The sequence below is a fragment of the Phalacrocorax aristotelis genome, chromosome 2 (genome assembly GCF_949628215.1).
Source record: "Phalacrocorax aristotelis chromosome 2, bGulAri2.1, whole genome shotgun sequence".
NCBI lineage: Eukaryota > Metazoa > Chordata > Aves > Suliformes > Phalacrocoracidae > Phalacrocorax > Phalacrocorax aristotelis.
Genome location: NC_134277.1, coordinates 101690703 through 101717820, shown reverse-complemented (window position 1 = coordinate 101717820; position 27118 = coordinate 101690703).

Genomic DNA, 27118 nt, shown 5'->3' with positions numbered 1-27118 from the left:
TGGTAAGGGAATGAATGAACATGGGAATACTAAGTGTTTGTTCATGGCAAAAGGGGTTATGTGGAAGCAAAGAAAATATGGAAGAAAGCAGCTGTCACTCCCATCTTCAAAGAAACCAAATGTCATTTCAAGGACAAGAAGGAAGATCTGGGGAACTACAGGCCAGTCAGCCTCATATTGGTCCTTGTGAAGGTGGTGGAGCAACTAATCCTGGAAACCATTTCGAAACACATTAGGTGATTGGAAGTAGGCAGTGTGGATTTACCTAGTGGAAGTCATGCTTAACCAACCAGATAGACTCCTACAATGAAATTACTACCATGCCAGATGATGGGAAGAGTCATGAATTATGTTTACCTCAACTTTATTAAGGCCTTTGTCAGAGTCTCCTATAACAACCTTATAGGCAAGCTGACATAGTATGGGTTAGATAAGTGGACGAGCTGGACTGAAAGTGGCTGAACAGCCAAGCCCAGAGGGTTATGATCAGTGGCACAAAGTTCAGGTGGAGAGGCAAGTCACCAGTGCTGTACCCGAGGGGTCAATACCAGGGCCAATATTGTTTAACCTCTTTGTTAAGGATGGCGCAGAGTCAACCCTCAGCAAGTTCAGAGATGACACAAATTTGGGAGAAGTGACTTCAACAAGGTGGGGAGCTGGACAGAGAGGAATCTGATGGAGTTCAACAAAGACAAATGCAAAATCCTGCCCATGGGGAGGAATAACCCCATGCACCTATAAATACTGGGGGCTGACTTTCTGGAAAGTAGCTCTGTAGAGAAGACTTTGGGGTCCTGGTGGATAACAAGTTGAACTCAAGCCAGCAATGCACTATCGCAGCAGAGGTGACCAATAGCATTTAGGGTTGCACCAGAAAGGGTGTTGCCAGCAGGTTGAAGGTGGCAACCCTTTCTATCTACTCAACACTGATGAGGCCGTATCTGAAATACTGTGCCCAGTTCTGGGTTCCAGAGTACAAGAGAGAGATAGACTTACTGGAACAACTCCAGTGAAGGGCTATGGAGATGATTAAGGGTCTGGAGCATCTCATATGAGGAGAGCTGAGACTCTCCTGCCTGGAGAAGAGAAGCCTCGCAGGGAATCTCATCAATGTGTGTAGATAGCTGATGGGAGGGAATGAAGAAGAGGCAGGCTGTTCTCAGTAGTGCCAAGTGACAGAATTCAAATATTCAAATATTCAAATATTGGTTTGAGCATATGGAAAACTTTTTTCCATAACTCAATAAATAAATTATTTTTTTAATATTTCAAAATGAAGATGACTGCAGAATATTATTCATTTAACTGCATGTTTAATTTGGCATGAAAACTGTAAAACTTTCATTTTTAAATGATAAATGATGGACTTCTGTCAAATACTTTTCAGAAAGTAGAATTTTTGTTTCCTGGGAAACTCTGACATTTTAACATTTCCCCCCTTCTAAATTGAAGCAAAGTAAATGTTTTTCCTAGGGCATTTTTTAAATTCACTTAAGGTCAATTCATATGAAAAGTTTTAATTCTGACTTTCTTATTTTTGCCTAATTTATAATATCAAATAAAATCCTGAATGAAATGTTGTTCCAAAATGAAAGATTCAAATATTCTGTCATGACAAGATTATAAAAAAGGTATCAAAATCTTTGTTTTGATTGAAAGCAAAACAAACAAAGTATAGTCAATCCTGACACATTCCCACAGAACATTTACAACTGAATTAATTGGCATTTTCTCACTGAGAAACATTCTGCTCAAAATTTCTGAGCCCCCTCCACTGACAAGTGCATGGAATCATTGCTCTGTCCCAGGCAACCCACCACAAATGCACGCATCCTGCTGAGCTGACAAGATGTCTGTTGAGAATGCTGACCTTTTTAAGGGGGGATCACATTTCTATATTTCTATCACAAAGGTAGAATAAGGAAGAAAAGCAGATAAACTGTTCCCAGAAGGGTGTCTTGGATGGGCAGTTTCTCCCTGTGCTTCCCTCGAGACAACATTTTTATCCATTCTTTTTGCTCCAGACCATGCTTAGAAGTAGCATCTAATCCTTTAATAGGTCATTTAATATTATTGCATGATTACATGGAAGATTTTGGATATTCACCATCGAATAAAACTAACCTGTGGGGGAAAAAAACTGGTGGAGTTAATGGGGTGGCTTTAAACCATTGTCTTGAAAAATGTTCAAAAACAGTCTTGAAGTGTATCACCAGTATGATATAGATTAACTGTGAAAGCTTGCTGATGCACACGACGTGTCAGTTAACCATATTAAAGTATCACATATGTTTTACCTTGATTTACACAATTTGTTGCTATTAATTTTTATGTTCACATTAGTATTTGAAAGGTGATCTACTTTTGAAACTTATTGCATTGTTTTTATTTTAATCATTTTATATTAATAAAGTTTAAAAATATAGACAAGAATGTACTGCCTTCCATTCTTATTCATCCAACTCATCAGAGAGTTTATAAGGCCAGAAAATCTCTGGGTTTGTCCCCACTTCCCTTTTTAGGATGACTTGCTATACAGATCTCTGCCCTTATGCCTAGAAGCACAGGTTCCTGCAGCACACCGTTGAAAACTGAATGGTAAATATTCACAGGGAATCTCTTCAGCGGATTCACTTCACACTTGTCTGAAGCCTTAAATGCTATGTTGCTAGCAAATTTTAGACTATTATATGACCATATCAGAAAGGAAAGTCCCACAGAAGCTGTAAGACTGAAGATACATACACACAGTATATACCATTTACACATAGTGAACTGTAACTGGCACAAGCAGAAAACTTTAGTCACAGCTGAACCCAAACAGGAAACTCAAGCAAAACATGTGTTGTTTTGGCTTGGTTATGTATAACTGTGCATGAAGTACACCAGTTTATTCAAGCAGAAGAGCCTCTACAGACCTACAGATCTGAAGAGATATGACAGGAAGAACTGAAGATACAGTGGTGACCACTACACGCAAATATTCTGAATACAACAGACACATGGTTATAGATGATATACAGGCTTCAGAGTGTGCACAGGTAATAGGCGTACAATCTCGTCTCCTATTAGGTGGAAACTTCTGACTTAATATTGACTTTATAATGCCAAGTAGCAAGATAGAACACAAGAGTATTGACAAAACAGCTTTTATTTTCCCCTGATGTCATCTGGTTGTGTCACTCATTGCAGTTAAATCCAACCTCTAATTGCCAGAAGTTATTATGAGCAGCATTCATAAATTTATTTCATGGTGCTATGTCAAGCCTGCATTTGAGCACTTACTCTAGTCATTTCTATTACTTCTACAACTACCTATATCTAAAGCCCTCTTCACCTCAAAAGGACTGGGCTTGACAAAAGGTGTGTGTGCATATGTAATGTGTAATATCATAAAAAAACATAAGTATGATCTTTTTCTTGCCTACATGCATACCCTTAGCTTCAAGACTTTTTTCTGTTTCCTTTATGATCCTATTATATTTTACATTTTCATCCATGGAAAGGTTTGAAGTTTGAAAATGCAGGAACCTTGCACTTGTTGCTCCATTTACACATGTGGGAGATGACTGCAAAACACAATATCGTCAATACGAAAATGTTTCACAGCCACATCGCATGAGCAGAGGCAAGTGTAGGAAATGACAGTTAATGAACCACTGTCTTCTGTTTTGCATCATTCATATATTGGGCACTCTAAGTTATTTTGAACTCATCAAGACTGCCACGTCTATGAAAACCGCTGCCGAATCTGCAGCCACTTTCAAGGCTGTTTTACACAACCAGAATTTTAGAAATGAACAAAAATATAAAGGAGATTCAGCCCATAATATTTTAGTGTTAAATAATAAGATTGGGTCCAATATTGCATATCCAAGATCAGTAAAGAAGCAAAATGTCTACCAGTTATATGATATGTAGCTTTATTAAGATTGTATGTCAGGAATATTATTCTGAAACATAAAAATACAGGATACCAGATGCTGAAGTGCACGTGACTTTTTAATGTGTTTCTTTAATGCTGGTAAACCTAAAATTGAAGTGTATGTTTATATTTAGCAATTGTTGGTGACAGCATGATCAATGTATCAATCTGGTTTTGAAAAATTCAGTTCTAGATCTTTTTTCTCCATTTGCTCATATTCTTCTGCCTAGATGGTAGCAAAATCACCAATTAAAATCTTTGCTCAGGAGGTAGAGGGTAATAAATTCAGTCTCAAAGCCCATACACATAATTTGTACTTACAAAACTTGGAAGTAATTGATTTTAGACACCAAAATGATCTCTGATTTCCCATTCTTCTAACTCAGTTTTTGGGTGAATCATTCAAAATGCTCAAGGACTGCAAAATATAGTGAAACCATCTATTAAATCTAAAAAGCAGTTTTAAATGCTTCCTAGCTGGTGGGGATCTCAACAGAATCCTTTGCAGTAGGGGTATGGGGGACATGTCCACAAATGAGGTTTAGCAGAATAATGTCATACAAAACATGAATAGTACCGGTGATGAAGTATCAAGATAATAAGATATATGTGAACATACAAGAATTCCAAAACATTTCAGTTAAAAGCTTAACTTAAATATGTTACAAAAATAAGAATTTACAGTAAGTCTTTTACAACTTGTAACAAGTTACAACACAAAACGATTGCTACAAGGTGTAGCCTTTGGTAGGGCTTTTGCTGCCTTATCCGCAGGCTTACAGCGTCAGACATGTGGCAATTCTGCTGAGGGTAAAAAAGCATGCATCTGGAAAATTATATGAATATGTATATGAAAAGTTACAAAACCCTTCAAAAGACCATAGCCTTTTTTTTCCTCTTTTCCAAAGTATGAAAGCTAAATAGTCTCAGCTTCTTCATATCATCTTTCCAATGAATAACCTATAGTGTTCTTGTTTTGTCCAACATTGTCTGTTAAACCTCCATTCTGCAATGCCATCACTACATATCAGTATTAGGATAGAAGAATGAAGAAAAGCAATATTTATAAACTTGAAAGGGGGAGGGAAAAGACAGGAGTTGAAAGGACAAAGTCAGAATATTCTACAGGTCTTAGTAATATTTTCCTTCTCTGGAAAAGAAATTCTCCAACCATCAAACACAATAAATATATACAGGCCATACACACTTAGTCCCTGTTACAGGCAGGGACGGCAGCCTCTTTTCCTTAAGTCATTATTTCTGATTTTAATTTTCCTTGCTCGGTCAATACTTCCAGCATAGAGAAAAAAAACTGAGAAAAGTATTTCACTGCGGCTTCATTATTTGACCAAGTGATAGTAAAACAAATAACTGCTGGCAGATTTCGGTGGGTACATTTTTCAGATTATGCCTTCTTTATCATTCCTACTGAATATCTTCTTAATTTTACCCTACACATGTGAAACAAGGATGCAGCAACCAATACTCTCAGGAATATTTTTCAGTACTCTGTGGCTCCAATTAGGCTATATCTTGGCATTAGTTTTTAAGGGGTTCCTTATGATTTTACACCCCACCCCTCCCATTCAGCTTAAAAGGGATGTCTACATTGCCAAAAGTTAATATTTTCATAAATGTTTCTCATAAACATTAACTTCCTTGCTGTCAACTCAGCATTTCTGGGATCTTTTGAAATTATTTCTTCCTCATGTCTACTGTGATCTTGAAAGCTGTTAACAGCCTAACTGTGGGTAGAAAGAAAGATCATCTTTGTATGTTCAGGGTAAATTCTCCACTGTCTTTGCTGGCACAGTTCCATTCAACAGCTCCTTTGGCATCCACAGTACTCTGCCTCTTTACACTAGAGCTTGGCCTACAGCTTAGCTGCCCTTTCTCTCATAGCACATACATCCATTTTTCTTTCTTGGGATTTTCCATATGTAATTTCTTAATATTTTAAGAAACAGGCATTAACTGACTGAAGGAATGATGATTTCAAGCACACTTCCACAAAAATCAAAAGAGACTTATGCGCATTTGCACTCAAGGCTGCTCTACAGGCTGTTCAGCTGCTGAAATATCTTAGACAAAAAAAACCTGAATGAACTAAAAGGACCTTAGACCTCCCTTCCCTTCGACTCTCAGTTCTGTGCTGCTGCTTTGATAGTCAGAGTTTTCCCCTTGTTCTCCAGGGTTAAATCTTCTGAGTTGTTTAACCTACAAACAAGCTACTTCCCTAACTTTATACTTGATTCTTGGCATTAATGTTTCACTTCAAGTAAGAAAAACACTATGTAGTGTCTTTAAGTGCAGCTAATGCTAATCACTTCCCCTAGGCGTGCAAGCTGCAACTGCTGGTGTCCCCCTGAGCCCTTTCCTGTGGCAGTGCTTTAGCGTTTTCAGAAAGGTACCTGTGACGCAGTAGGCAGAAATCCCTTGACACAATTTCTCTTGCCTTTCAGAAGTCTTCAGTTTTCCTTGTCAACAGCTCCTATGCTTCAGATACCTCAACCCTCCTCCTATTCATGCTGTACGTTGCAGTATTTCTTCAGTGACCTCTTTTCCTCGTTACCCTAGGGATGGTTGCCCAGGCTTTTTTAAACAGGGATATAATCATGTTCAGCTGGTTTTTGTTTTTCTTTGTTTAAGACATGTTCTCCCTCAAGTTAAAAAGTATCCATGAACATTAAACCAGCTCAGGCCTGACACATCCAGCCAACATCAACTGAATATATGGTCCTTAAATTGGCAAAAAGGCACTGTCATACTAGTCCGAAGAGGTGTGCACAGGCACAGAAGCAAATTTCCTCTAGTGCTGCACCATGCATAGCTACTTAGTGCCTCTGCGGTCCAGCAGAATCTTGGGTCAGCTGGACAGTACTCTCAAGTCACGACAAGAAGAGGAGGTACCAGCGCAGGGTTGTAAGTTCACAGTAGTTCTAAAGGAAAAGAGAGGTGTGGAGAGCAAGGAAGAAACATTAAGTCCTACCAGTCCATACAGCACACATGGCATGTGATGAACCACGTGGTGAACATGGTAAGAATCACCTACTGAGGACGGCACACAACACAGACAGCAGAACAGTGCTGTCCCTGGGCTGGCACCTGCTCATTACACCCTTCCAACCCAGGTATGCCACATTTCCCTTTGGAAAAGAGCTGCTAGCTAATGTCTCGTTGCTTAGAAAGGGTGGGTCATAGGCTAAGACATTCTTGCTTTCCCCCATTTTGTGGCCTTTCTGCTTTTACTTTCAAAATGATATGTGCTCCCTTCTACTAAGCTGCTGGATCCAATACAATCCCCGTTTTTTCCTTCCTACACCCTCACCTGAGTCTTTCTAAAGCCTCTCTTACATTACAAAATTAGAATCACAGAACAGTTGAGGCTGAAAGGGACCTCTTCAGATCATCTGATCTACCCACCCTGCTCAAAGCAGAGTCAGTTACAGCTGTTTTCTCACAGCTGTGTCTGGTCGGGTTTTGTATATCTCCAAAGATAGGGACTCCACAACATTTCTCAGCAAACTGTTCCAGTGTTTGGCTAGCCTCACATTAAAAATCCCAAACATTTTCTTGTGTTTAAATGGAATTTCACGTATTAATATTTGTGCCCATTGCCTCTTGTCCTTTCACTGGGAACCACTGAGAACAAGCTGCCCCTGAGCTTTACATCCTCAACCAGTTCTTTCTTGTTTGTAAGGACGAGGTACAGCGGAGTGCCTCCCCTCGTCACCTCCTCAGTCACCCGTGTTAGAAAGCTGTTATTAATGCAAACCAGAAACCTCCTGGATCATTTGTGCCCTTCTCTGTTGTCCCTCCAGCTTATATTGTGGTGGTTAAAGTTTCCCTGTGAGCACCAGGGCCTGTGAACATGAGGCTTCTTCCTGTTGCCTGAAGAAGGCATCATCTACTTTGTCCTGACAGGTGGTCTGTAGCAGACACCCACTGCAACATTGCCCACATCTCTCTGTCCTCTAAACCTAGCCCCATAGCTCTTGACTGGCTCATGATCCATCCCATAGCAAAGCCTATGCATTCCCACTGCTCTCACATGAAGGGCAACTTCCTATCCTCGCCTTGCCAGCCTATTCTTCTAAACAGCCTGTATCCAGACATGGCACCACTCCATTACCTCAGTCCTTAGTCTGAGCAGAACAGATGGTAACAGAACCTAGAGAGACTCCAGAACATTTGTCTTCCCTTTACTTCTGGTGCCTAGGATAGGTGCCCCCACTGGCCTGGCTTTACAGCAAACACATCTGTTTATACATGCCTGAAAATGGCCAGAAGGAGAACTGGTCCTCCAGATGGAAAAGACAAAGATAATGCAATATGCTGCATATGTATACTCATATTTGTGAGGAAAAGAAAGCAAGGTACAAAGATGGAAACATCTGCTGCAAAAAAAATCCATCAGAGAGAGAGAACTAGAGAGTGATGCATGTTACAGCCCTTTGTAAAGTCTGGTCCAGACCCATGGCTCTGCAGGACAAAACACAAGACGGGGAGGGAGTCAAAGGAGTGGGGATACAAGTGGGACCAAGGGCAGACAGAGACAAACACCAGAACAGAAATGCTATGTGCAATTTCTAGCCTGCTGAGAAAGACAGTACATCTGTCAGCAGGTAGTCTACAAGTGGAGTTTAGAATGAGCTCCTCTTGACCTAAAATTGCCAGATACATTCACCCTACCCTGACCCATTTTATCACCTTCAGTAATGGAGCAGAGGTAGTGCATGCCATGCAGGTCTGGCAAATTGTTCTTGTGTCACGTTTTGCACAAGAATACAATTTGATTGTACATGATTTCTTATGCAAATGTAAAAACATATAAAATATATTGTCTATTTCATTGAGAAGCTGCAGTGAGTGCAGTAGTTTTTTCACAACCTGACACACTTGGGAGAAATTGCAGCCACACAGTCTCAAACCATGAGCAACAAACCAGGTGGATTTCTCACCTCCAAAAAGCTTAAGTGACGGTTTCTGCAACATGAAGCCAGTAAGGACTTTTCAGTGGCAAAGAGCAGGGCAAATGGAGGCAGTTTACATACTGAGTGCACTCTTACAGAAAGCCTACAGGTAGAGCCATTTTACAAGGCCTTTTAGAGGCCGTATTACAATAGTGAGTTAAGGAATGTTATCTGGGCCTCTTTGTTCTCATGGTCAAAGAATAAAATGCCTGAAATTAAAGCTGCATTGTTCCATTTGTTGGACACATAACTAGTTGAGCCATACAATGAATTAGTCATGGCTTTATTTTTAGACCTTCATTTCAGGTAGTCCTGCAACTACCTGCTCTGGCAAGACAATGCATGGCTAGGGAAGTCAGACCTCCAAAAATAGTGAGCATTCTACATTTCTAGTGGGAAGGCACATTGGAGAGCACTCATACTGTCACACCCTACATAATCCTGCCTCTCTTGCTGCTCCAGATACCATCTTCATGACTTCTGTCAGCTCCTAAAATGGAACCAAAAATATGGGATCAGCTTCTGTGTAAGAGCAACTCATAACTGGCAGAGGACTGCTAAAGCAGCCCTTAAATTATCAATGCACAGAAGAATCCTTTATTAACTCTTCTACAACTCTTATCTTTTTTCTTATCCCCTGTCCCTGTAAATAGACTTCTGTCTCATGGATTGCTTCTAGATGACTGCTATCCTCAGATTTTTACTGCCTACTTTTGGGTAACTAGAGAGATCATCTTTGGGCTAGGGTGTCCAGAAATGTCCTTAATAGAGGCACCTCTATTACTTATGTAATCAGTGACATTTCTGGCTTCATTCAAATATTTTCCTGGAATAATATACTGCCTTTATTACCCGCTCTGGATAGGAGTAATGTATGATGTATGCCTTGCCACACCATCTGGGTAAACTTACCACAATACCTAGGGATTTTCATATCTGCAGTTCCAATTACCCATTTTAAAACAAACACATTTTGAGGTAATTCCAAAACCTTGTTTTCTCCAGTCAGAATTCTTTCTCTAGTAAAACAAGGAAGCACATGCCTAACCAAAAAGTGTAAGTAGTCCCACTGCTTTTCATAGAGATCTTTACATGTGTAGAAGCTGGTATCTTGGTAACTGGAACTCAAGGGCCAAATTCTCTCCTAGTGTCATCCTGTAAGACCATGTCCTTCAATTCAGCTCCACTGATTTATAAGCCCAAACTGTATAATGAAATTTAGCCAACTGGAAAGTAGAATATAAAAGCATTATGATGCTGTCAGCTTTACAGTAGAAAGCCTTGTAGCTAGCGTTTGTTTGGAAAAATAACAAGCCCTGAAGATATTGGCTAGGTTTCCTTAAGGCGTCATCTTATTAATGTCATTCCTCTGTAGGGAGAGCACTGTGTTAATCCTGGGAGCTTAAACAGAACCAAAATCATATTAAAATTTTTCATTTGTAAAGGTCTTTTGAATAAAATGAAGCCCATGATGACAAGACCAGCAAGTAGGTGCATGGTTCCCTCACAACCTGCAGTTCTCCACCTTACTTCCTTGTTCTTACAAAGCCTCAGGATCAAGGATGTGAAACTGCGATTCCTGACTAGTTATCCAAGAAACTACTACTACTGTTCCCAGGTAATAATTTCAAGGAATATGATCTAGGAGTTCAAAGCAACAAAACAACAACTGTCTTGAAAGACTTACAGAGCAGAAGTCACTCACTGGCTTGCTTTCTGCTTGTTTCATTCAGCTGGGGTTTCTGTTTGTTTCCTTTGGCTCCGTTTCTTGCTTGTTTGTTTCCTGTTGTATAACTTTTGTCCAGTAAAGCTTCAGACTGACTAAAGCTCTGCAGTGTCCACAGGAAGGTGAAAGGGCAATGTACTGCGATGTTTGGGCTATGTTGGAAGTGCTGTATAGCACAGTATTTTTGCTTGTGGTTCCCTGCAGGTTAGGTACAAACGTGCATGGGCCAGCTTGTTCGTAAAACCATTCAGCTCTCACACGTCTTCCTATATCACAGGTGACTCCAATGTTTAATATAACTCTAACGTAAAGACTAGCGTAGCTAGTTAAACAGAGATGAGTACCACTCCAAAACAAAATCTGTTTATATTTATATTTAACAACAGGAGGTGTATCCTCTAGCAGATATTCCAGTCTGCCTGGAAAGCGTGTATGCTCTATTAAGGGAGGCTTACAAAGGCTTTGCCTATTCCTATGGTAACCCAGTAGAAAGGCTGTTACCATGGGGACTAGCCAAGCCTATATAAACCTTCTGTCTTCATTAGAGTATCTCTGAGACTGAATGCTTTAACAGTTACTGTTCTGGAATAGTTAACAACAATCTCTGCTTTGGGGAAAGAATTAATTATTTCTTTCTGGTGGAAGTCCAGTTATTTTGTCATTTTTCAGTAACAACTCAACAGCCTGAATACCTGTCATATACCAATATAGTGAACAGACTAAACAGTGGTATACGCTTTAAAAAGCACTCTGATATTACCATCCCCAGTACTATAGTATGCATACATTATGCATTTGAAATTGCAGTTAATTTAAGCATAAGGGCAGAGTAAAGCATACCTCTTAAGCTTAAATTAAGGAACTGGCATGCACCAAATATCTTCTATCTGTGTGTACATGTAGTTGGTTATCTGTGAAGGTGGCATTCTGCTTCCCCTTCTGATTCCCCTTCTCAGTTACTCGCAGCTCCTTCTAAAATACTCTACCAAAACAAAACAAAAAAATTATTTCTTTTGAATGTACACGTTTCATGCTTGGCCTCAGCCAAATTTGGCTTTTTCCTTCCCTTTTTCCTCTCTCCTTTTCCCCTTTTTCTTTCCTTTCCTATAAACTCAACGGGTTTTGAGTTATGCGAGTGAAAATAAAAGCTTTGTTTCTTCCATATGTTCTACACAAAATGTTTACACATTCACAACTCAAAAAATGCCTGAAGGAAGAAACTTCAAACTTCACCCCAGCAATTTCTGAGTCATCATTAATTTTCCCACCTCTTTCCTATATATTAATGAGACTAATTTCTCTTTTTTATGCTTTTTTCCTTTGATATGAGTCTTTCTTAGCACCCTCCCTCCCATATCCTTGGGATATTATTCTGCACATAAAGACATGCTGTCTAAGCTACAATATGCCAACCTCAGAGTAAATAAATCAAAGAATCAAACAAATGAAAATCTCTGAATAATTCTTAAAGAGTTTAAAAATGTGCCCCCAATTGCCTTTGTCTCCAGCTGCAGTGCCACGTGTGCTAGTGCCACGTGCTAATGCTGTATGAGTTCTTGACTTGAGGCTTAGTTTCAACTGGGAATAGATTAAAATAATTTCTTTCTACCTTAAAAAAAATCCATCCAGGTGTCCTCTAATATAAAAATTGAGACCTTTCTAAAACAGTTCTATTGTATAGATGTGGTCCCCCTGAAGTTCAGAAAGAAGCCCATTTCTGCTCTATTTAATAATGGAAAGTTCTCTTTAGGGTGGGAATTCAGCATTTTTCAAAAAAAAACCAAAAAAACCAGGATTTGTTTGTGATATAGCTTTCTTCCACATCTGCAGATTTAAAACCAGCAAAGAACATTACAACACCCCTCCTTTTCTGATGTATAATGACAAAGATGATGATTAATGCACCCAGCCAGGACCACTGTATCTCTGCTCACTTCATGAGCTGTTGCTAAGAAGTACCCTCCAGTCTGGGATGTTTAGAAAACTCAATGTTTTCATGCATCCATCTATGAGCCCAACTCTTGCTTAGCCTACTAGCAGTTGTGCAGACTTAGGTTCTTCAAATAAGATACTCCTTGGACTAATCTGTCATTTATGCGACATGTGACTAAGCGAAAAAGCACCGTCAGGCTTCACAGCTTTGCACTCTGTAAAGATGCTTTGGTCTCCCACTCGATGTTCAGTATATGATGAAGACAGAAATTAAAAATTGTTCTGTCATCTCTTGTGTTTATACCTCTTTTCCATGCACTAGCCTGATCAGAACAGCAAACTACACACATTACCTGGAAGACACATATCTTGGCATTTGATCTTAACTTCTTATTTTCCAGTATGTATTTAGACACGTGGCCAAAGACAGTATCTGAATGATACGCTTGATTCCAAGCAGCACTTGATTACAGATTACAGGGTCTAAACGCACCTTCTATCATGATATGCTCTGATGAAACTCCTGGATCAGTCAGACCACTTTGTATCCTAATGATATAGATTGGACCTCAGATTAATGCTGAGGTCAAACTCGTCATTAGCTACCCAAACTGGGAGCAATGCTTCACGTACTCTCTTCAAGTCAGTGCAGCAAAAAGGTGGATAAAGAAGGCTTACCTATTTAATAGCTTTCTGACTGTGGATATGCAGTGCCTTTCTAAAAATACATGGTACCTCATTAGGAAAAATTTAAAAAAGAAAAAGAGAAAAATATGTACCATAAACAGCAACGCTAATGTATGCCTCAGTTCTTGTGAGGATCCAAGTTTTCAGGCTAGGCTGGTTTTTAGAACCGCAATATGATTAAAACCCAATTTTGACTGAGTGCACTACTCACTGAATCCCTTTAGCCACACAGGCCATTAGATATATATTCTGTCCCTTATGTTTACATTTTATTACAGTTGCACACACACTTATGGCAACTGCATATGCCAACTGGGTGTATAAATGCTTACACGGTTCTGAAAAATCTGGATCTTAATGTGTTGTGAAACAAGACAGAATACAGGTTCATAGTGCACTGCTGGGCAAGCAGGCTCTGTGTTGCATTGAAGCACTGTCTATCCGTATCTCCTCGTCACCATATACTCTACAACTTCATAAGCATTCAGAGTAAAATGAAATTATACCCAAAAAGCAGAATCCCTGTGAATCTGAACAATGAGAGCAACGCTTTTGAGGACGAGCTTTACTAAGGAGATGCAACATTTTACACTGTTCTTAAAATACCAGTGCTTGCATATTGGTATAACATTTCTGTATTGGACAAAGACTATACAATCAATTTTGCAAGGTGCATGAGATGGCATTACTTCCCAAATTCTCATTGTATTTGCTGAAACTACATGTGCTTAATTTAAAGTGTATTTTTAGCTTTTCAGATCTTCTTTTCTACTTAGTTTTCTATCGGGCACTTAAGTAATGATATCTCAGCTAAGTCAAATGGTAACATTTAGACACTGACACCACTGCCAGCACCCCTTTAAGCAGAGCCCAGTGAATGCCCCTGAATCAGCAGTGTACATGCCAGCTGAACAGAATAAGGTCATTTCTCTCCCTTATATCTCTTTTACAGCAAGTAATTGCTCAAAGGAACAAGCCTCATTCAATGTTCTTGTAGTCCAGAAATCATTGCCACTTATTGCAGTTAAGAACGATGGCTGACCAGACTAGAGAAGGCTCTTTAAGCCAGCCCCACAGCCATGCACTGGGTGCGGTGTATAGAAGTTACAATACAAATGGCCTAACAGTGTCATAAAGGGAGAAGACTGGCTGATGAGTGATACGTTCGTTCCTTCTGCGTGGTGAGACTTACAGTTCGAGATGATTCAGTTAGGGAATATGTCAGCAGAGAGTTTTTAATCTTGTTAAAGAAAGCAGTCTTCCTTCCTATTGGATACCTACTGGCAGTCTCTAGAGAGATGACTTCTTCCCAGTGCTGCACAGGATCCCACTGCTTGCTGTGCTGGAAGGAATGTGTCAGAACTAATCTTACAATAACAAGTTGCACTAACTGCTGACATGAATCTTGGCACTGACGTAAGCCTGAGTTGTTTAATTAGTATTTATGAAAGATGAAGTGATACCGTTCTTCAAAAAATCCTAACATTCTGATAATCTTTTATCATAAAGTGATATAAAGATTTCAACCAAACTAAGATTACTTGGAAAGGGGAACAGTTATCTACGGTTTAATAAAGCAGAGAAGGGATTTGGAAAGCTGTGGTGGGTTGAGCCTGGTTGGATACCAGGTGCCCACCAAAGCCACCGCTTTATCACTCCCCTTCTCAGCTGGACAGGGGAGAGAAAATATAACAAAAGGTTCATGGGTTGAGATAAGGACAGAAAGAGATCACTCACCAGTTACTGTCACAGGAAAAACAGACTCAGCTTGGGGCAATTAGTTTAATTTCTTGCCGATCAAATCAGAGTAGGGTAATAAGAAAATAAAAACTAATTGTTAAAACACCTTCTCCCACACTTCCCTTCTTCCTGGGCTTGACTTCACTCCCGATTTCTCTACCTCCTCCCCCGAGTGGTGCAGGGGGATGGGGAATGGGGGTAGTGGTCAGTTCACCACACATTGTTTCTGCTGCTCCTTCCTCCTCAGAAGGACGACTCCTCACACTCTTCCTTTGCTTCAGCATAGGATCCCTCCCACAGGAGAGAGTCCTCCATGAACTTCTCCAATGTGGGTCCTTCCCATGGGCTACGGTTGTTGATGAGCTGCTCCAGTGTGAGTCCCTTCTACAGGGTGCAGTCCTTCAGGAACAGACTGCTCCAACGTGGGTCCCCCACAGGGTCACAAGTCCTACTAGAAAACCTGCTCCAGCATGGGCTCCTCTCTCCACAGGACCACAAGTCTTGCCAGGAGCCTGCTTCAGCACGGGCTTCCCACAGGGTCACAGCCTCCTTTGGGCATCCACCTGCTCCAGCATGGGCTGCAAGTGGATATCTGCTCCACCGTCAACCTCCATGGGCTGCAGGGGGACAGCCTGTCTCACCATGGTCTTCACCACGGGCTGCAGGGAATCTCTGCTCGAGCACCTGGAGTACCTCCTCCCCCTCCGTCTTCACTGACCTTGGTGTCTGCAGAGTTATTCCTCTCACATATTCTCACTCCTTTCTCCAGCTGCAGTTGCACATGTTTTTTTTAATTCCCCTTTCTTAAATATGTTATCCCAGGGGCACTACCACTGTCGCTGATGGTCTTGGTCTCGGCCTTGGCCATCAGCGGGTCTGTCTTGGAGCTGGCTGCATTGGCTCTATTGGACATGCGGGAAGCTTCTAGCAACTTGTTATGGAAGCCACCCCTGTAGCCCCACCGCTACAAAAACCTTGCCATGCAAACCCAATACAAGAGCACAGCATTATGCAGAAATAAACATATAAGCTTTGGGTTCATGGTATTTTCTATCTAGCTTCTCATTAAAAGCAATTTAATGTTGAGAGAAAAATTAAGCTCATTATTATGAATGTGTTCAAAAAAATAGGTGACCACCAACATATTTATAAATTGCAACTTTCCAGCAGTGATATATTCATTGACCACATTGGCAGAATGGAGGTCAGTATTTAATATCTCCCTAATTAAAAAGAGAACACTTCCATGATTCATAGACCACTATTCAAAATGCAGAACTTCATAGGCAACAGAAGCTAACAAAAATACATCCAATTAGTCTTTGGTAGACTTCTTTGAATTGATAATTAATGCTAAATTCTTATAGATTAATAATAACATACATATATACAGACACAGTATATTCTTCCATCTTCAAAGAAAAATCCATTTTAAAATTGTTATTACAAGATCCCTGGGGATATTTTCAGGTGTTTTTCTACAGTGATAGCATTAGCTCATGATAAATTCTGCTCATAGCTTCAAGAATGTTTAATTTCCCACTGTCAGATTGCTTTCTTCCATTGAAAAACCCATGGGAAGTGGTTTGAATGAAGGGATACTCAGGAATATTCCTTTCTGATGTATTTTTTAAGATGATTTGTGCATATCTCTAGGAAATGACCAGGGGCATAGGACTACCATAAGGGTGGGAAAACACTTGCGCATGAGTATTTAGCACAGTAATGTTCTTTGTTAGCTTTTCTTGAATCCACTTTGGGAATGAAGCAGACCGCTCCCAAGTGTTGGCCTCGCTCTTCCTTCAAGGTGCTTTTCCATACACCTGTTTGTGTACAGCAGAGGGCTGCTGGAGGCCTTGCAGGAGGAAGCCTGATATTATCAAGGTAAGTAAGTGACCTTCTTTCCATGCCTCTCCTTTTTCTTCCACACAGAAAGGGGGAAATCTGTGTTTATCAGGTACTTTCCTCATGCCTCCGCTACCTGGATCAGTTTCAGTTCTTTCTGTTCAAGCTTCTTCACTATTTGTAAAATCTCTCTCTCTCTCTTATTACTATCTTCCTTCCCAACAGTCACCGTTCTCCACACATTTGGTGCAATTTAATCACGTGTTGAATTTTGACTCTAGGTAAAGACTAAATTCATTAAGAGGCAGTCTTTGCTGTAATGTGTGTCCACAATAAATAGCACATACACAGCACTGCTTTGATCCTCTCTTACCCTACCTACCTATCACAGTGTAAGGATCACATCTTACTTTCCTCTGAAAGCCCACTGCCTCCCCAAGTCTCTTTTTTCCCACCACTCTTTCTCAGTGAAAGTCATTGTCTGCTCTTCATTTTCCCTAGGTGGCTGGGAACCACAATGCTCTCATGATTCATCTAATCTCCATCTTTTAGCCAAGATCCTCCACTTTCATATACTGCCTCATATTTACATCCACACTGTCCACTTCATACATTTAGCCTCTTCATGTTGGTCCCTAGCCTACTCACCCTGTCGAGCACAGTCTATTTTCATTTCTATCAATGACTTCAAAAAGTCTCACAGTCATATACATACATACATGTACATACATACCTACATGTCTTAGACATGGAAGAAAGGCAAAGACTTCACATATGAAAGCACAATACTACATGAAGTTGAAGATGGCCTCTTTATCTCACTTGAGATCTACTTGCACCTGAAGTGAACAGTCCTCTGGGTAAGGAGAGAACACCAAAGGACCTACATCACGGGACCTGGTGACACTTCTCTGACCCTCTCTGTCAGACTGATGCCAAGGGAAGTGGGGCCAGCACTGAACATATCCCATCTAGATTTCTATCCCTAAAAGGGTAGACAATGTTTCAGATGGATGCACAGAGAAAAAGCCTAGTTCTCACTGATCACTGAAAGAAAACTACTGAATGCAGTAGCATTAGTATAAGCAAAGCAATCTGTTACATGTATTTCTGCCCTGCACTACTTCTTCAGACACTCTCCCATCTCTGATTCACGAGGGTAAAAAAATCTATCAGAATCCTGTAATTTAAATAATTTTCTGGCATCTCGGGGTTTTAGCTGCAACATCTTGACCAGTCCCAAAGGACACGGGAAGTCCTGTAGGGAGACAAGGGAGTGGACCTGTCCCTCTAGCTGTGGGGTTAGGAACCCATTTCACCTATCTGACAGCCTTCCACACCAAGACTCAGAGCATCAAGAGCCTCTCAAAGTCCTTCTGGGTCGGTACAGCTTTATGCCACCCCCAAACAGGCAGGTGGTTGTCAGGCACAATCTGGCCTGGACTGTTTTTCATTGTATAAAGTTGCTATGGTATCACCAATTAAAAATTCTAAAAAATAATCTGCATCTGTACAGCATGCTAAAATAACCTACCAAATGACACGTCCTTTCGTAGAAAGCGATTCTACTAATTGCTGAGGGGCAGATTCCTCCACCCTTCCTCTCACTGAACAGTGCCTTCAAGCTGCAAATACTCCCACTGTTTTCAGCATTTGCCAAGCCGAAGTTTTCCACAGAAACCATGAGTCAGGCTCCAGAAATCAGGAGACAGGCTTAAAAATCTTGAGATTTAACTACAGCAGGTGAAGTATTTTGTCTATTGGATTTGGCAAAGCAGGCATTCAGCATGAGAGTCAACCTCACAGCTAAAAAGCAGGTGATCAGCAGCTTCAGCAGAGAGTGATCCCAGGCACGCCTGAAAATATGTGGTCTAACACTTCAAAAGCTTTTAGTTAGTGTCTAGCAGAAGGAAACTGAGAACCTAGTTTCCCTGATCATTTTCTTCCCTCCCCATTTTTATCTTTCTCATTTCACCTTTTTTCTTTTTAACTTTTTCTGCCCCTCCACCTTAATTTCCAAATGCATTTCAATAGATTGGTCATTGCAGGAAGAAGATGAAAGTCAAGACTCAGATAACAAGATGGTTCTGGTAGCCAAGGGTCTGACAAAGCCATGGATTACAGCACTAGCCTGCGAAGGCAGCACCAGGCCTCCTGGCGAAGGTTTTGCTGACCACAAGGCAGAGCCTGGCATGCACCAGTGATCCGGCAGAACTGAGCAAGGCAAGGATGTCTGATTTCACAAAGCTGTGTTTCCCACTCACTCATCAGCTTAATATCAAGAACTAGAGATCAAATTACTTAAAACCTGAACTTCAGTCAACAGTATCTGAGATCACAAACTAAAGATCTGTTTTCCCTCTTCAGCCCCAGAACCAGCTCCTTTGAAGTCAAGGACTCAAGCTTATGTCCCAGGCTGAGCACTGCACAGAGCTGCCAGGGCCCTGGACACACCTACAGTCTTTACTGGCCCTGGCTGGCCTCCATTGGCCCTTCTGCCATAGTTGGGGGACTCCATGTACCCACAGGCCTTTGCTGCAGCCCAGGCTTTGGCATTGGGTAGGTCTCTCCTTGCTGTCCTCCCTGACTCTGACCTGCTGACTGGTCCTAGACCAACATTAGACCTGACTTGTTGTCCTGCTTTTGCCTAGTGATTGCTGGACCGTTGACAGGACCTGCGATGGTCACCACGCTGCCCTGCTTTGGACAGTCTGTCCTCAGGGAGATCACAGTTCCTCCTTGATGAGGTCAGTGTCCCTCTTCAGTGATGTCACTGTTCCTGCCTTTGCACTGCCTGACTCTAGGCCAGTTGCATGACAGAAAGGATCATGCCATAACTTGGAGCAATCTGAAATTAACCCCGAGCTGGCCATGTGTCGGGTCCAAAGGAGGCTCTGTGGCAGGCATGGACAGCAGAACTGGGGACCACCTCTTTTTCTCTGATGATGGGTACAAACATGGGTGTGAGTACTACATGTTGAACTCCTCTATGCAAAGCAGACAAATCAGTGGACAGATTTAGACCTGGTCAGACCTGATGCAATGAGAACCTGCCTTCACTTACTTCTTCCCACTGTAGTGAGCCTTTTCACCCCCATATGTATTACCAGCAATCTTTTACATATTCCACCAGAACAGTGATCTAGAAGGTCAGAGTGGACAGGAAATAAGACCTTGGCATGTTCCCTCTTCAATTCAGCATTTTCATCTTCCCCACACAGAAAAAGCCTGAAAGCGCTGCAGCATCAGCTTGTCAGTGGAGGACAATTTAGCTTCAAGAAATTATCAGCACTGATTAATCTCATTAAGTTTGAAAGCAAAGCCCAGAAACAAGTTTTATCATGAGTTTTATGAGGTTCTATTAATTAAAGACACAAACATTTATATATATTCATGTTATAAGCTTCCTATCTATTAATTTGACTAATTAAATTCATATTTTATTTCACGACAGTTTATTAGACCTTGGTCACAAACACGGTAATGGCATTTACACAGAGAGCAAACAAGTCCAAACAGGCACCTGAATTTTGGCAAGAAAAACATGAATTTGTAATGTCATGAGATCAAAAAGATGGTGCTAACTATGATGGAAAAGAAAGACTCTGGTCATTTTAAAAAGAAAATATTAGTGCTTTTTTATAAATGGGTGTTGAGAAGAGCTAAGTGAATAATTGTCTGTCTGGGTGCTGCAAGTGGGAACATGTCTAGATGCTATAAATTTAGAGATGAATAATCTTTCATTATAACAAGTATAAGAAAAGTACAGAAAAGATGTTCCATCTTAAGAAAAGTCCATATAAGCGGAATCAGCTTCCCTATGAGGAAATAATTACTGCAAGCTGCAAAAATAGAAATAAAATCTCTGACGAACGGCTGGTGTATGAATTCCTGTTACAGTTTATTTATGCAGACAATATAGTGTCTGGGATGAAACAGCTCTGTTGGCAGAACGAGCATGAGCCACTGTATGTGGGCTCTCAGAGCACTGCATGGGAGTGTTTACTTCAGCTCTCCTGGAACCATGCAGAAGTGACGTTATCATGCTAGAGCCTGAAATAGGCAGTGAAATCGCCAGCACCAAGAGAAAACTGAGCGTGTGGCTGAGATCTTCATCATCTGACAAAAAAAAAACTAAACAAAGAAGAAAAAGTATTTGAAACCTCTTCCTAAGCAGATCTCACTGAATCCAGAGAGGGGCTGCTGGACTCAGTCACTCTCACTTTGCCGCTGTGATCGTTTGCCTGTAGCATTTTCTGCAGTACAGGACAAACCACATCTATTTGCCTTTTCATGTTTCTATGTTTATGTTGCCCTATTCTTCTAAACAAGAGTTCAAATTATACTAGATATTGTGAAAAACTCCAGTATTCCCCAGAAGGAACAAAATACTCTTCTCTGACTGAGCCAAAAAAATGTGGATTTTATATAAGAGTTATAAATAGCTTCTTTTTTCTAATCTAAAGGATGAACCTAAAATTAAAATGCATTGATAAAATATGACCAGTTTCAGGTCTGGAAGATGTGTTTATCTATTCAGTTAAAAGATAACATCAGTAGGCCTTTTCATAGCCCTTTTGCTCAGAACAGTTACAAATGAAAAAGAGGAGAAAATGCATGTACATGGGAACTAGTGAAGCTGTGGCACACCACTGCGAAAGAGCAGACCCTGGAGAGGCCATCAGCCCAGCGTGCTTTGCTTGCCCTGCATCACCCATCCACAGCACCAACACCCTAGTGGGTGGAGGTCAGCCCTCCTGGCCTGCCTGGTGTCGCATTATCCCACTGAGCTCTGCATGCTCTCACTGCACCCACAGACTTGTGGACAGGTTCACAGTATGCATAGCACAAGACCAGCCTCGTAGAAGACAGTGTGGACACCCACTGCAGGGATGCTGCACCACAGCTCGCAAGAGGTAGAGCAAAGAGGAACAGTAAAGTAGGGGTGAGAACACAAATAAGCAATGATGTGTTGTCCCTCCACCAGAGGAATTCCCCATCAGTCATCATATTACTCTTCCAAACCAGTGGATCAGGACAAGGACCAGACTCCAACCCATAGACCACCTCTTTGGTCCTGCACACCCTAGAGTAAATTACAGAAGATCCATTGGCTTCAGGGACAGAGCATCATACCCTGCCAACAGGGTCACACACAGTTGTTTCCTCAGACAATAAGTTTCTGTGAAACCACAATATTCATTTGCTTCAGCGTTCAGCTGTTGGAAGATTTTCCATGTGTGTCTGAGTAACAATTTTCCGAAATGCTTCATGCAAAACCTGAGTACGGCCAGAGAGCAGCTACTCCTGGGCCTGTAAGGCCTCTTGGCTTATCCAGAGATGGAGTCATCAGTGATGCAGCTGAATTAAGGGAGCTATGTAAACTATTTAAATCTAAAATGTTTGCCGAAATGATGTTTCATTCCCTTCCACTGAAGTCAGTTGGAGTCTTCCCATTGATTGCATAACAATAGGACGGGCTGTTGGGGTTTGGGTTCTTTTCTTTGGGGGGCAGCGATGGATGTTTGGTTTTCATTTTGTTTGCTTTGGGTTTTTTTAGTACCCATAATCTCACCAAAACCAGGCAGTTATTATTATTTTATCAGTTCTGAATTTCAAATTTTGTCCCTCTTCTGTCATCTGGGATTCTGTAGCATCCAGCCACTTATTTTTTCCATTAAATACTCAGAACAATTACATCAGGGTCTATGTTGCAACCTTAGCAAAAATATTTATAGGGAAAAATTCCCATTATACATGAACAACTTTTTTCCAGAATGGAAAAAAGATTATATATTTCACCCTACAAAAGATACTAATATATCTCAAAAATAAATGGTTAGTTAAGATGTATTCTAAGGGGCAGGTTACTGAAACAGATGAACGTGAGAAGGGCAAACTGCACCTGCTCATGTAATCATTATTATGATAACATCACCAGTGATGGGCAGTTCTGTGGAACATGATCAACAATTCATGTGCCATGTTGAAGATGAAGGGAGGAGAGAAGAAGGCATGCAAATAAATATCCTGATGCAGAGTATGTTTTTTCTGCCTCCAGAACCTACCAAGCAAAAAACAGTATGCAAGTGGAGGTGTCTACTTTTCCAGGGGAAAAAAGTAAACAGCACAGGGAAGGATCATTTCACACACTTTCAAATTCTAATATTTTATGGTCCTGTGTTAGCACCTCCTTGAGTTCTCCAAGCACTGCTTTTGCATTACATGATTCTCTGGTTTTGTTAGTATGTGCACTGAATATTATTATTTTTAAGAGTGTGATTCGACTTTGTAGTCCAGTTCAAAACTGGAGGGAATCTTTCCTGGGGGAAAACAATAAGAATTATTCTCATCTTTAATTTCTACAGAACTTTTACTCCATGACAGGAAAATCGAAGTTACTGTGTTCCCATCAAATTTATCTGTATTTTTAAACAGTGTCTTCACTAGTAAAGGAAGAAATTCTGTGAGGCTAGAAATTATGTTCATGTTGAAACAGATGTCAGTAACTGTTGTAAAAGCATTTTTCTACCTCTTAGAGATCCAAAACAGCGCTATTTTTTGAAGAGTGAAAGATCTTTATAGTATGTATAGCAGCAGTAAAAGCAATGGCAGCTGATAGCACCAGCCAAAGCAGATATAGTGGATGAATGGGTAGTGTCAGCAAGAGTTAAATAATAACTCACAGTAATTTACAATAAATTAGATGCAACTGCAGTCTAAAAACTATATGAAGGAAAGAAAACGATCACTTCTCAATGCATCCTTAACATATTGAACCACAAAATAAATGTACCTATTCTCTTACTTCCAGGCATAGACATCGAATTATGTGCATACAAATAGATACCAGTTTTAAGATAGTGGGCTTATTTCAGTATATGATGTGAAGATCCTTTTCAGGCACTTAACTATCATTTCTGTTTCACCAAGTGTTTCTGCTGAACATTATTACTATTAAAACTTCTTAAGGAGTTTTTTAAATTTCCAAGTTTATATACCTGTGAAGCACGGGATTTTTAATATATCCAGGTCTGAGCCTTTTAATCATGCAGTTATTATCCGAATATATTTAGTCACTCTGCATTAAAGAAAAAAATATCTTTTCTGTGTTAATTTAAACAGATATCAATGATTCACCTTCAGCTGAATCTTCAGTGTACATTTCTTCTGTATCTTTCATGACATTACAGATATGTCATCTCAATTCATTTGTTTGCTTACTTTTAACAATTTTTAGTAACAGAAAAGGATGTATCATAATGAGCACATGAAGTGCTGTATCTAGCATAAGCTACAGCTTTTCACAATTTGAGTACAATGTTCCCTAGGGGATGCCTTGGTAAAATATATTACTATTAATACCAAAAACTTTAGACAGAAAGGCCTAGATTGATCCCTTTTTCTTCTTACGCTTACCATAAGAACCTGATTCATTTCCAAAGGGCTTACCCCTACCTAGTTTTAAATTTTCCTAAGACTATTGTTATTGTCCATATCACTCATTTGTCCTAATACAGATGACACAGATGATGTTCTGAAGGCATTATTTTAAACATCACTCTGGTCTTCCTTATCTAGGATACAAAAAGATGGTTTTCATCCCTGATCTGATCTCAAACAAGCACAGTCTTGGTGGCAGTGTCTATATTAGACAACCTTAGATGGCGAGAAGGTAGCCCTTTTTCTATATTGTTGGCTCCCGTTTTCCTGCTGTGGTACAACTTTAGCTGATAGCTGTACGAAGGCAGTTGACAGGACCAGTGAGAGAAATTACTGAGGTGGGTCTCAACTGGCAAGAGGTGTAATGACAAAGATAAGCTTTCCCATTAAAACTCTTTGAAAGCCCATTCAGGAAGGACTTTAGCCACTTTAGAGAATTTCACGATAATATAAGAAGACCCCACAGAATAAGAAGAACATCAGCATGCCCTTAGCTAACAAAAAAGCACCCACGGAAGAGCTAACACTGCTCCCATTGCCTGTCCCCACCCAAAACAGATTGTGCATGGACTAGGATCGTGCACTCAGTTACATGAGTTGCACATTGTTTCTGACATAAAAGGTTTGAAACTGGCAGTACTGCTAAAATGGAGTATATCATAGAATTATTAAGGTTGGAAAAGACCTCTAGGATCATCAAGTCCAACTGTCAACCCAGCACTTCCATGCTTCCTAAACCATGCCCTGAAATGTCGCAACTACATGTCTTTTAAATACCTCCAGGGATGGTGACTCTACCGCCTCTCTGGGCAGCCTGTTCCAATGCCTGACCCCTCTTTCAGTGAAGACATTGTTCCTAATATCCAATCTAAACCTCCCCTGGTGCAGCGTGAAGCTGTTTGCTCTCGTTCTATTGCTAGTAACTTGGGAGAAAAGACCAACACCCACCTTGCTACAACCTCCTTTCAGGTATCTCCCTACATGTGGTAGATCCTGGGTAAGCACCAAGTCGCTAGACTGGGACGGCAGGGGTTGGATATTTCATGGTGCTACAAAAAGACAGCAAAAATGTATTAAAAAAGTTTGGAAATTGGAGAAATAGAAAAGTCTTCAAAACTTATGGGCACTGATTAAGGGACAGGCTTCTGCACTCTGGAAATAGCTCCAGGTGACTTAAAAATTGACCAGGAAATCCCAAAAGTTGTAGACAATTTGTAATAAATGAAAAAATTGATGGCTAGGACAGCATTATATGCACTTTTACAGATTCCTTTAGTATTACCTTCATACAGCAAAATCATAAGGGCAATAAAACACTGTTTTCATCACTGTTGTTCCTTTCAGTGACTGCAAAACACAGACATTTTGCTTCTTGGAAACACAGGATTATTGTACTCATTCCTAAAAGCTGAGATTGTGTTGCTGTGAGCTGCTGGACAGGAAGCAAGTCAACACCTGGAGAGAACAGTAAAGGAATCATAACCCAGGGTTGTTCCATCTTTCATTTTTAGAAGACAGTGTAGTAAGAAAGATAAATGGTGAAACACTGTAGGATGTAGCTAGGAGCAAAGACCAGGCAGGCTGGAACAGTGGGGTCATGTGGAGCAACTAAGAAATGAAAGTGGAGAGGTAATTTTAAGCAGTGATCTTATATAATAGATGGAAAGAGGGTAGGTGGTGTAGTCATATGAGAAGAATCTAGACCCAAATGAAAAAAAAGTGCTTCTTTTTTTGTCTTAAATGCATTTTTATGCTTTAGGTATAGCAATCAAGATCAGGTCAGAGTGATTTGGAGATGATGCTACTTGCCCACTGTGAAAGGAGGAAAACATTTTAAGGGGTATAAGGATGATGTAGAAGGATCTGAGAGAGTTTGTTTGTCCTAACACAGAGGCTCAAACCCCTGGGGGACCAAGCACAAATTAAAACAGAGATGACCTTGCATACTCTTTGTGGATGTTACACACTTTCCTGCTAGCTACATATTCTACAAGATGCCTTGCCAGCAGCACCTTGTTCATTCCATTCATTTAGACTTTCACAAAGTCCAGTTCAGTTGGTTGAAATCAGAGGTGTCCTCGTAAAGGGGTATAAATTCTAAAGGCTTAGATATGAGTGTAGATTAGCTATGGGCAACAATTCTGAGAACTAAAAAAGGGAGCACTGCATCACCGGATGAGCTCTGAATGGAACAAAAGGATTAGCTTAAACACATGCTCAAAATAGAAAATAATTTTAGCAATGTTGTTTGACTAGGAGGCTTTTTTTTCTTAGAACTGATCTGCAAAGGAAAAACTATGGCAAAGCAACTTCTCTTCCATTGAGCTCTCAGGGCTTAATTCCCTTTCAGTACAAATTTTGCAAACTAATTTAAGTATCTCAGACAATAAACTGGATGATTTGTTACGGTCACGTTACCACGAGCATTGTGAATATTCTCTTTTCTGTTGGAGAGATTGCCAATTTACCTGTCATTCGCATGCTGTCTAGCAGCCTGGCTGGCCTCTCAAGCAATGACTAAGTCTTTGGGCAAAGTTTAGAACTTGGAAGAGTGAAAGCGTAGTTTAACTGTGTGTACACTTTTCCTTTTTAGAAGGCATGTTACAATCAAGACTGTAAAAGTCACATCCACTCCCTCTTTTTTTGTTAGTGCTGATTTGGGCAAGAAGACAGTCATGTGTGGGGCACATGTTACAGCCTGATACGATACGTGCAATATTTCAGAGCCCAGGATCAAAAAGTTTGCCCACTGGGAGACTGGACTGACCTTATTTCTCCTATAGCATGCTGCTTCATGGTAGTTCTGCTTCAGGAAAAGTCCCAGGCACATGCATGCAACTAGGCAGG